Below are 10,468 nucleotides of genomic sequence, written 5' to 3'. Positions count from 1 at the left end.
TGCCAAGAGCAAACATAGTGAGGGATTTAGTAGGTGACAAAATTACCATGATGACCCCCACTCTCAAAGTCAAGGTGGTGAAGACCTGAGAGATAGAGCATTCCCTGAACTAGTCCAACCTTCCCGAAGGATGACTTGGAGCATGACAAAGGATCCAGGGCTAGGTCAGGACCATCTACTAGCTAGTGCCTAGGAGTAGAGACCATTTGATGGGAGTTGAGCACCAACTAGTTTCTTTGTTTTTAATTTTAGTAGATTAGGTTTCATGTAGCATAAATAGGGGTGTAGTTAGTAAATTGGGCTTGTGCCAAGCCCACCTTTCATGACATGTGCACCCATACCTACCTTCTATAAGGTTTCTCACAAATGACACCCATACCCCTCTCACTCTTGCTTCCAAAGTCATTCTCTCATATATAAAGGGTGCATTGTCTCATGTATTTACACATTGAATTTGGAATAGAAAGGAAACCATGCAAAAGTTTTTAGTGAGCTTTGTCTCTTAGAAATTAGGTCTTATCTTGGGTGTTTGTGCACTTCAAGTGGCGGCTCTTCACCACTTATCTTGGAGTCTCCTCCCCCTCCAAGTGGCGTGATTCCTTATTCCATTAGCATCTCTTAATCTCTTCACCTTTTTGTTTTTCTTTCCTTTTTCCTTATGCTATTCTTCCATACTTTTATTCATTTATGTTTGGTTCTCTTCATTATCTTTTGCTTCTTTTCATGTCTTTTATTTCCACACCTTCATCACCATAATCACCACATTTGTGTTTTCTCTTTGCCCTCTAGAAGTGCACCTTCACACTTACTTAACCACTTAGTTAAGTTTGTGTCCAGTGGGAATTTTATCTAGGTTTCTCACTATAATTACTAATCTCAAAACTCATAAACAAAAGAGTATCCCATAAAATGTGCAATCATAAAATCAACTCACATTAGAAGGGGTATTTAGTAGTCACCATAATGATGGCTACTATCAACAACCCTCTAGACAAAATAGGCCCATAACTCAAACCTTTCCCAAAGAGCCTAAGATTCACATTCCCCTTTTATATGGTAGAGAAAATCTTGATGAATATTTAGATTGGGAGATGAAGGTGGAGGAAGAAGAGCATGAGAGAAGAGTATCCCTAGCTACCTTGAGTTTTTAGGGACCAACTATGTAGTGGTTGACATCTTTAGTTAGAGACCTTATGATTTGCCACAATCCCCAAATAAGATATTAGAATGAATTAAGGATTTCCCTAAGGAAACGACATGTGCCCTCTTACTATGACAGGTAGTTGATAAATAAACTCCAAAGACTTTGACAGAGAGACATGAGTGTAAAGGAATATAAGTAGAAAATGGAGCTACATTTTATGAAGAAATGGATTAGAGAGGAGTCTATAATAACCATGGCTAGGTTCCAAATTGGCCTCAATTATGAGATCCAGGATAGGGTTGAACTTCTCCCTTATAATGATTTGAATGATTTGGTTCAACTATATGGTGTAGAGTAATAACTTAGAAGAATGTCTATCACTAGGAAAATGCCTATGAAGGAGGGTTACCCATCCAAATCTAAATATGAGGGGTCACAGGAAAAGAAAAGGGTGAGAGCAAAATAAAAAATAAAGAAAAATAAAATCAAATAGAAAAGTATAGAAAAGATACCTCCAAAGAGCCTAGAAGTAGAAGCATTCAATGTTTTTTATGTCATCTAAGATGTTACATAAATTTGAAGAGCACCTAAATTTTCATGGAGTGCATGAAAGGAAACAATCACGTTGAAGTTCATTAGATGAAAGGATGACATAAAATAAAAACTAAAGTTGTTCAACGAATATGAACAGTTTCTCACTGCTATCTTCTTCCAATGCCTACACAAATGTTATTCACATCTAGAGCAAGCCTCGAAAGCTTCTGAAAAGGATCCCAAAGCTTTAAGCAGGGATGTTGCCACATGGATCCTGAAAAACATTATGGAAAACATTGAGTGTTTATCCAACTATATAGTGGAGTGAGAATACCCTTATATTCATCGAAAGACATAATCCTTCCTTAGGTAGCAAACACTTAATCTGAACTAGGAGAGAAAGCCTAAACATTGTATTCTTTGTCATACACAATTCTCCTTAGTGATTAGACCCAATGATATATTGATCATTAAAACATCCAAACATAGGAGTGGTTGTTTTGCAAATAATACTCAAGGGAGTAGCCAAAGTGCCTAGGTCTCCAAAGAATACTCATTAAGCTAGGAGTGGCTTGGAAAAGAATACTCAAGTTAGTCGATTGGCTAGAAGCCCAAACAATACTCATTAAGCTAGGAATGACTTGGACAAGAATACTCAAGGGATTAGCCAAAAATGGTTACGAGCCAAAAAATAAAATACTTTAGTGACTTCGCAACATTAATCTGCCTAGTTGAACTTGACTTATTGGTCAAGAACTAGATTTAGTCTATTGGTAAATACAAATAATTATAAATTGTTGTTTGTATTTTCTTTCTTCCTTATTTCCTTTATATTGCATGTTATCTTTTTATATACCAACCCAAGAAGAAGATTTAGTGCACAAATACATATTAAAAATAGTTTATCAAAGTGATTTGAAAACTAAGTATTTAGTTTGCATCCATATTTTTTCGTCAAACAAAACAACTATGATATGATCATTTGTTAGAGTGAACAAGAAAACATGATAATCAAGTGATTCAATTGAGTTTCGAAATCTGCATTTAATGTGACCTCTTCAAATAAAATAGTTAAGGATATAATAAGTTTTTCAACATATTTACTTGACCATATTTGTTACAAGAAGTTGAGGATACAACTTGTGTATTTCATCATACAAAATTTCTTGAAAAATATTTATGAAAATATTCCTCTTAAGTCTACTTTTTTATCAAATAAGCTTAGGTCAAACTTGACTTAGTGGTGATCTATGCAAGAATTAAAATCTAATCATTGGTCAAAGTCAATGAGAAAATTTCATAGGCAAATGATTCAGTGAAGCTAGCTAGTTGCTTCTGACATGATACACCAAATGAAAAAGTTACAATCCATATAGACAAACTAAACAACTATTATGAAGTACATTGTTGTTAAGTATATTTGAGTATTCTTTGGGTTTGTAGTCAATCTTGGCTAACCCTTGAATATTTTTGACACAAGCTACTTCTGGATTAACTTAGTATTTTCAACTTCAACCACTCTTTTCTTAATGAGTATTCTTGACTCTAGTCATTCCTAGTTTAACAAGTATTCTTTCAACTCCCAACCATTCCTGACTAACATCGTTAAGGATTATTTTTTTCCTATGTCAGTCTTGCCTCGACCAAGTATTCTTTACCAATGCACCCATCGCTTAATCAAGTATTATTTGAGTATTTAGTCCCTTTGATTATTGGTTTCCAAATAGTCACTCATGGCTAAGTTTGAAGGTTAGGTGTTTAGATGAGGAATAAATCAATGGGTCTGACTAATAGGGGGGATTACGTTTTACGACGAGTATAAGGTTCAACCTTTACCTAGTTCAAATCACATGTTTTTTTTTCTAGGAAAGGGTTGCATCTTTCAACGTGTACAACATGTAAGCTTTCTCTCCTAGATTGTTGGATAAACATCGATAGTGTCTTCCATGACGCTCTTCTGGATCCATATATTTTGGGAGTGTTCCTTCTTTAAGCTCTAGCATCCTTTTCTGGAGATTTGATGATTACTCTATATCTAAACGGTGTTTTGGAAAGATGCAACCTTTCTTCTCTCTTTCACTTCTTGATGGAAAACTTTAAATAGGTGCTAGAAGAACATGATCATTGAGGACCATTTATATTCATTGAGAAACTTAAATTTTCTTGCATGTCATCCTCACGTCTGACAAGCTTCAACATGATTGTTACATTTAATGCCCTTCTTCTTTACGTAATATCTCTGATAGCTAACAATGCTTATCTCCCTAGGTAGCATAGTCTTTTGCACAAATTCATGGTAAAAGTGGACATCTACAGGAAAGATAGTTGGGAGTCAAAAAGTTCTTTGTGTAAGAAAGTTTATGAAGAAAGAAGTTTTAGCTCGTGTCCCAAGAGATCTCGATATTGATTAGTATTTTATCTTGAACAGATCTCTTTAGCATATCGGCATTTCCCACAATGTAGAATAAGTATATAGATATTTAATAAAGTACGAGGTTGGTCAGGAACTGTCATATCAGATGAATCAGTGTAAAATACTGAGTATCTTTTCTTTCCTTAATATTTTACATTGCATGTTCTTTTATTGTTTAATTAACTAAAAAAGAAAGAAAAATTAACACTAATCTTTCAAAATTTTCTCAAATATTTTATTTATACTTATATCGTCTAACAACACCTAAACAAATTATATTAGCCAAAAAAATGGAAATTTTAAAACATAATGCAACCCTCCCTTCTTTTGTTATTTCCTTTTTTTTCACACATAGTTACGTGCTCCAAAGTAGATTTGATCATTTCTCCTGCAAACTTAGTAATTTTTGGTACTTTATATCCTCGAGACAGTTCATCTCACAAAACTACTTCTAGAAATGGAGAAAAAAATAGGATTGATTCATATTTTCTAAATCAATCCCTTGTTGATTTAGAAATTGTTCAAAAATATTAATCCCTAAATTTATTCAATTTTGGATAATTACTACCCAAATTATTATTCAAACCTAATTGAGCCTTATTTTTCATTCAATGTAACAAAGCATAAACATTTTGTCATATAAGCATAAGATATGGATTTTTCTCTTTATGAGGTTGGTTATTTATTTCTTTATTATCTATAATATTGTTTTCTTTTCAAGGTAATGCTTAAGCTTCGCCCAACTTAGCTATTTGATTGACCAACATTTTAAAACTATTATATATTGTTTGCAATAAAGGATTGAGTACAATGGTCTTTCTTTAAAACAACTTATCAGTCATCTTGAAATTTTTTTACTTATCCATTTATTGTCTTAACATTTCAAAATTTCTACTCGATATACCACTATTTAAGTTATCATTATCGTGATTTCTAGAATAGGTGTAAGCCAAATTTTAAACTACCATTAAATATAATAATATTAATCCAGAATTATATTCTAACCCTACTATTGATATTTTACCAAGTGATCTTTCCTTAGGATATTTTTTATTCGACGTCCCGGTCCCTTTTATAGAAAAAATAAAGAATGATGAAATCGAGTATATTCGAGTCGTCATAACATAATTCACCAGTGTCACTATTGGTGGGTCTAAAATTAAACTAACAACAGTTAATACCAGAATAATGGAAGATGATATTACACTTGTCATAATGATTGTTCCACTATTTATATTTATTTCTTGTTGATCATTATCATTATTATTATTAACATTTTATAATAATAATAATAATAATAATAATTACTATTATTTCTATTTAAATTATTAACCATATTCAATATTTCACCACTACTAATCACATATCACAAGACTTATTAAGTAATACAATCATACAAACAATGTTAAACCACTTAACTGAAATAATACTAAATTATAAAAACAACAATTACATTCATTATATGTACCGCCCTGGTAGTCGGAAGTGATGATGTGGCATCCAGCTACAGTATAGGCGTGTTGACAAGGCGCCAGGTTGGCAGAAGAGAAGGAAGTCGGGGGACTCGTGAAGTCGCCAGTTATTAAGTTGGCGTGTTCCGATCTCCAGCATACCAGAACCGGCGATCACCCGGTTAAAGATGAAGTCGCCAGATGTAAACTCAGGCGACCTAGTGATTCGAGATCGCCAGAGCAAGCACATCGCCAGAGATAAAGGTGGTGCAGATATTGAAGGCGGCCGGCGAGACCACAGGGAAGGTGTACGAAGGCACCCTAACTCGCCAGTTCCAGTAGAGATCGCACTCCCAAGTTAGCTATGCACTGGGCAGTACCATGCATAAGTAACTTAGCAAAACGAGAGTAGAAGCAGCGCCCAAGTCAAGGAGGCTCCAGATGAAGGCACGTGTACGACTAGATGCGAGCCACGTGTCCAAGTCTGTAACTGTCAGAAGAGAGAAAGTAACCAGGTATATAAGAGTTCTCAACGAACTTTCTGAGGTACGCACATTCAGATTATACTCCTTACGCTTGCGAGTTCTAGAGCACACTGTGAGAGAGAATTTGCACGGTTCCTGTTCTCTTAGTATTTGGTGATTCGGTCACTGACTTGGGCGTTGGAGTGCGATCGGCCGCAGCAGCGCCGTTCTGTTCCTTTGCAGGTTCTTGAGGTGGATCTCGAAGAGGAACGGAGGTTTGAAGCGGTGCGCACGTCGATCCCTTGACGAGGCAGTTTCCAGCGTTCCGGTCAACAGGCAGGATCATCAGGCGTCCACCGTGGGACCGTGTAAAACTTGCTCCCATCCACAGCGTGAGTTCTTGAAGGTTTTCGAAGTTTTCTGCGTGGTTGCGTGCTGGTGCAACCATCGTTCGCTGTTTGCTTGAAGTTTGTTCGGTGAATTCGCGTTTTGTACCGTTCGTTTGGGTTTTCGATCGGAGAAGGGAGGTTTTCCTGCTGTTTACGCGTAATTTGTTCGGTGGAGTTGAGTTCTTTCGCTCGATTAGTTATCCGTGGGGAGAGCAGTGGTTTCTTTGGAGGTTGCGGTGTTCTTGAATTTTCTTGCGGAGTTTCGCACAGTTTTTTTTCGATTGATCGCTGAGTCGATCGTAGCTGAAGTAAGTGTTGCTCGCTGCATTCTGTGATTCGCTGAAGTTCATGAGAAAAATGAGAAGCAATCGTTCAAGCCCCGTGGCGCCTGTCGCTGCTGAAGGCGACGCCGCCATGACCATGGCGCAGATGGTAGATATTATGCGCTCGTTGCAGGCGACTGTGGAAGCCTCGCGCATAGAGCAGGCGCGAATGCATGAGGACCTGGCCGCCTCTCGGGCCAGGAATGATGAACTTACCAAGGTGACTGAGGAGCTGCGTCAAGCTCTTCAGGAGCAGCAAGGGCGTCCTATTGCTGAAGAGGTCGCGCCGTCGTCGCCACCTCGTGTTTTTCCTATGCCTTTCGCTCAGGCGATTACTGACACGCCTATTCCTACGAGCGTGGTCCCTGTCAAGGCTGTCTTTACCGGCGTGGAGGATCCAGAGGCTCATCTAACCATGTTCCATACGCAAATGATGCTGTCGGGAGGGTCAGACGCCGTGTATTGCAAGATGTTCGTGAGCACGCTCCAGGGAACGGCGTTGGAATGGTTTGTGAGCCTACCTAACGGTCACATAACCAATTTTCAGCAGTTCTCAAAGGTTTTCGTCGAGCAATACATCGTGAACAAGGCACCGCCCAGGGTGTCTTATGAATTGTTTGATATAAGGCAGTACCAGGGAGAGTCCCTCAGAGACTACCTGAATCGCTTTGGAGCGCAGATGGTCAGATCGCCGGCTAAAGATGAAGAAATGTTGGTCTATGCATTCAAGAAGGGCGTGCTGCCAGGACCATTCTGTGAGGCCTTGATCAGGGTTCACCCTGCAACGTTTGCTGAGGTCAGGCGACTTGCGGTGGCTCACATCGCCGACGAGAGTGAGGTCGCTGAGAAGAGAGGGAGCGTGGCTCCCGCTAGGCCACGCGCCCAGACCAGGATCCAGCCGCAAAGGGTGCTGGAAACAGCGGCGGCGGCCAGGAAGGACCAGAGGACTCGCCATCCTTATGATAGGAGGAACAAGGGGAGGGGCCAGGGACGCCAGCAACCAGCACGCCGGGAATACAACCGCCCGCCTAAGCACAAGTTCGTTATGGGATTGGCGGACCTGATCACCATTCCCAATAAATCTGCCAGGTTGAAAGCGCCTGAGAAGGTGGGCGACAAGGTGCTGGGACCAAAGCCAGACGCCTGGTGCGAGTTTCACCAGGGCTTTGGCCACACTTTGGACTCATGTTTGTCCTTAGGGTATCAGCTCGATGATCTGGTTAAGAGTGGGTTCCTAAATGACTATCTGCTAGACAGGAGGACGGGGGGAGCGTCGAGTTCCCAGCCAGCGGGTGGAGAAGCCCAGCAACACGAGATGCCTATCCACGGGGAAATCCACACCATTGCATGAGGCTTCTCAGGTGGTGGATGCACCGCATCGCAAAGGAAGAAGTACGCGCGGTCGGTGATGACAGTGGATATGTTTGAAGATCACTCGTCGGAGATGGACATTACGTTCACCAAGCAGGATCTCCGGGACGTTGTGCCCCATGACAACGATCCCATAGTCATTTCGTTGATTACGGCGGGAAGGAAGGTTCACAGAGTTCTGGTGGACCAGGGAAGCTCAGCAGACGTGATGTTCTGGCCGACTTTCACGCAGCTGGAGCTGCCCCTTGACCAGCTAAGGCCCTATGGAGGGTGCCTATATGGGTTCGCTGGTGACCAAATGGAGGTCAGGGGGTACATCGAGTTGAGAACCACGTTTACAGATGAGGCTGGTTCGAGGACGGAGAAAATCAAGTACCTCATTGTAAACGCTCCTTCGGCATACAACATCCTGTTGGGAAGGCCCACGCTTAACAGGATAGGCGCTATACCGTCGACTCGGCACATGAAGGTGAAGTTGTCGTCTATGGAGGGGGTGGTGATCACGATCAAGTCTGATCAGAAAGAAGCAAAAAAGTGCTATGAGAATAGCCTGAAAAACAAGAGATCAGTGAGTTATGTAACAACCACCCCACCTCCCGGTATGAAGCCCAGATCGACGGTAGCAGAAGAAACCGCCGGAAGGGACGTGGAGATGGTGGACGCTGAGCTGGGGGAGGGAAACGCTGGTCTAGAGGAGGAAGAGGCGCGGAATCGCCCTGAGGAAGCGAGAGAGCAGGGAATCGCCAGGGCGGTGATCGCCAGAGAATCCAGGCCAAAACCTGTCGAGCAGTGGCTCGAGAAAGAGATTGGGGGAAAAATCTTCAAGCTGGGAAGATCTCTGGAGGTCGAGCTCCAGGACCAGATCGCCAAGGTGATCGAGCGGCATCTGGACGCGTTTGCATGGTCCGCTTCGGACATGCCCGGGATTGATCCCGACTTCTTGTGCCATCATCTGGCGATGGACAACTTGGTGAGACCAGTGCGACAAAGAAGAAGAAAGTTCAACGAGGAGAGGAGGCAGGCGATTAGAGATGAAACACAGAAGCTCCTCGTTGCGGGCCACATCAGGGAGGTTCAGTACCCTGAATGGCTGGCAAATGTCGTGCTGGTGAAGAAGAGTAATGGGAAATGGCGCATGTGCGTCGATTTCACTGACCTGAACAAAGCTTGCCCAAAGGATTCGTATCCTTTACCAAGCATAAACGCCCTGGTGGATAGTGCTGCAGGGTGTAAGCTGTTGAGCTTCCTGGATGCCTTCTCGGGGTATAATCAGATTAAGATGCATCCCATGGATGAAGAGAAGACAGCCTTCATGACGGAGAGGTCGTGCTACTGCTACAAGGTGATGCCGTTTGGGCTGAAGAACGCGGGGGCCACGTACCAGAGGTTGATGGATCGAGTACTTGCACCAATGCTGGGAAGGAACGTGCAAGCGTATGTCGATGACATGGTCGTGACCTCACCGGAAAAAAGCAAGCACGTTGCAGACTTGGAAGAATTGTTCACGACGATCGCCAAGTTCAGGTTAAAGCTTAATCCAGAGAAATGCATTTTCGGCGTGGAGGCTGGAAAGTTTTTGGGTTTTCTCTTGACTGAAAGAGGCATAGAGGCCAACCCCGACAAGTGTGCCGCCATCTTGGCGATGAGGAGCCCAGCTACGGTGAAAGAGGTCCAGCAACTAACAGGTCGGATGGCAGCCCTGTCTCGCTTCGTGTCAGCTAGCGGAGAGAAGGGACATCCCTATTTTCAGTGCTTGAGGCGCAATAACAAGTTTGCCTGGACGAAGGAGTGCGAGGAAGCCTTCGTCAAGCTGAAGGAGTATCTGGCGAGCCCGCCGGTTTTGTGCAAACCGCTGGTGGGAACCCCTCTCAGGTTGTATTTTGCCGTAACTGAGAGGGCGGTGAGTGCGGTGCTCGCCCAGGATCAAGATCAGGCTCAGAAGCCTATTTATTTTGTTAGTAAGGTGTTGCAGGGCCCCGAAACGAGATACCAGGCCCTGGAGAAGGCTGCGCTGGCTGTGGTGTTTTCGGCGAGGAGGTTGGGCCACTATTTCCATAGCTTCACCATACTGGTGATGACTGACCTGCCCATCCAGAAAGTTTTGAAGAAGCCCGACGTTGCTGGAAGGATGGTGAAATGGGCAGTGGAGCTGTCAGAATTTGACATCAAGTATGAGCCCCGAGGCCCGATCAAGGGGCAAATCTTTGCAGATTTCGTGGTCGAGCTCTCGTCTGAGGCGACACGAGTTGAAGGGGACGGTTTCCGTTGGGTACTCTCGGTAGATGGATCGTCGAACCAGCAGGGTAGCGGTGCTGGGGTCATTTTAGAAGGGCCCAATGGTGTGCTGATCGAGCAATCTTTGAGATTTGCCTTCAAAGC

Source organism: Phaseolus vulgaris, chromosome 4 (assembly GCF_051622355.1).
Source record: "Phaseolus vulgaris cultivar YP4 chromosome 4, ASM5162235v1, whole genome shotgun sequence".
NCBI lineage: Eukaryota > Viridiplantae > Streptophyta > Magnoliopsida > Fabales > Fabaceae > Phaseolus > Phaseolus vulgaris.
This window is presented reverse-complemented; position numbering follows the sequence as displayed.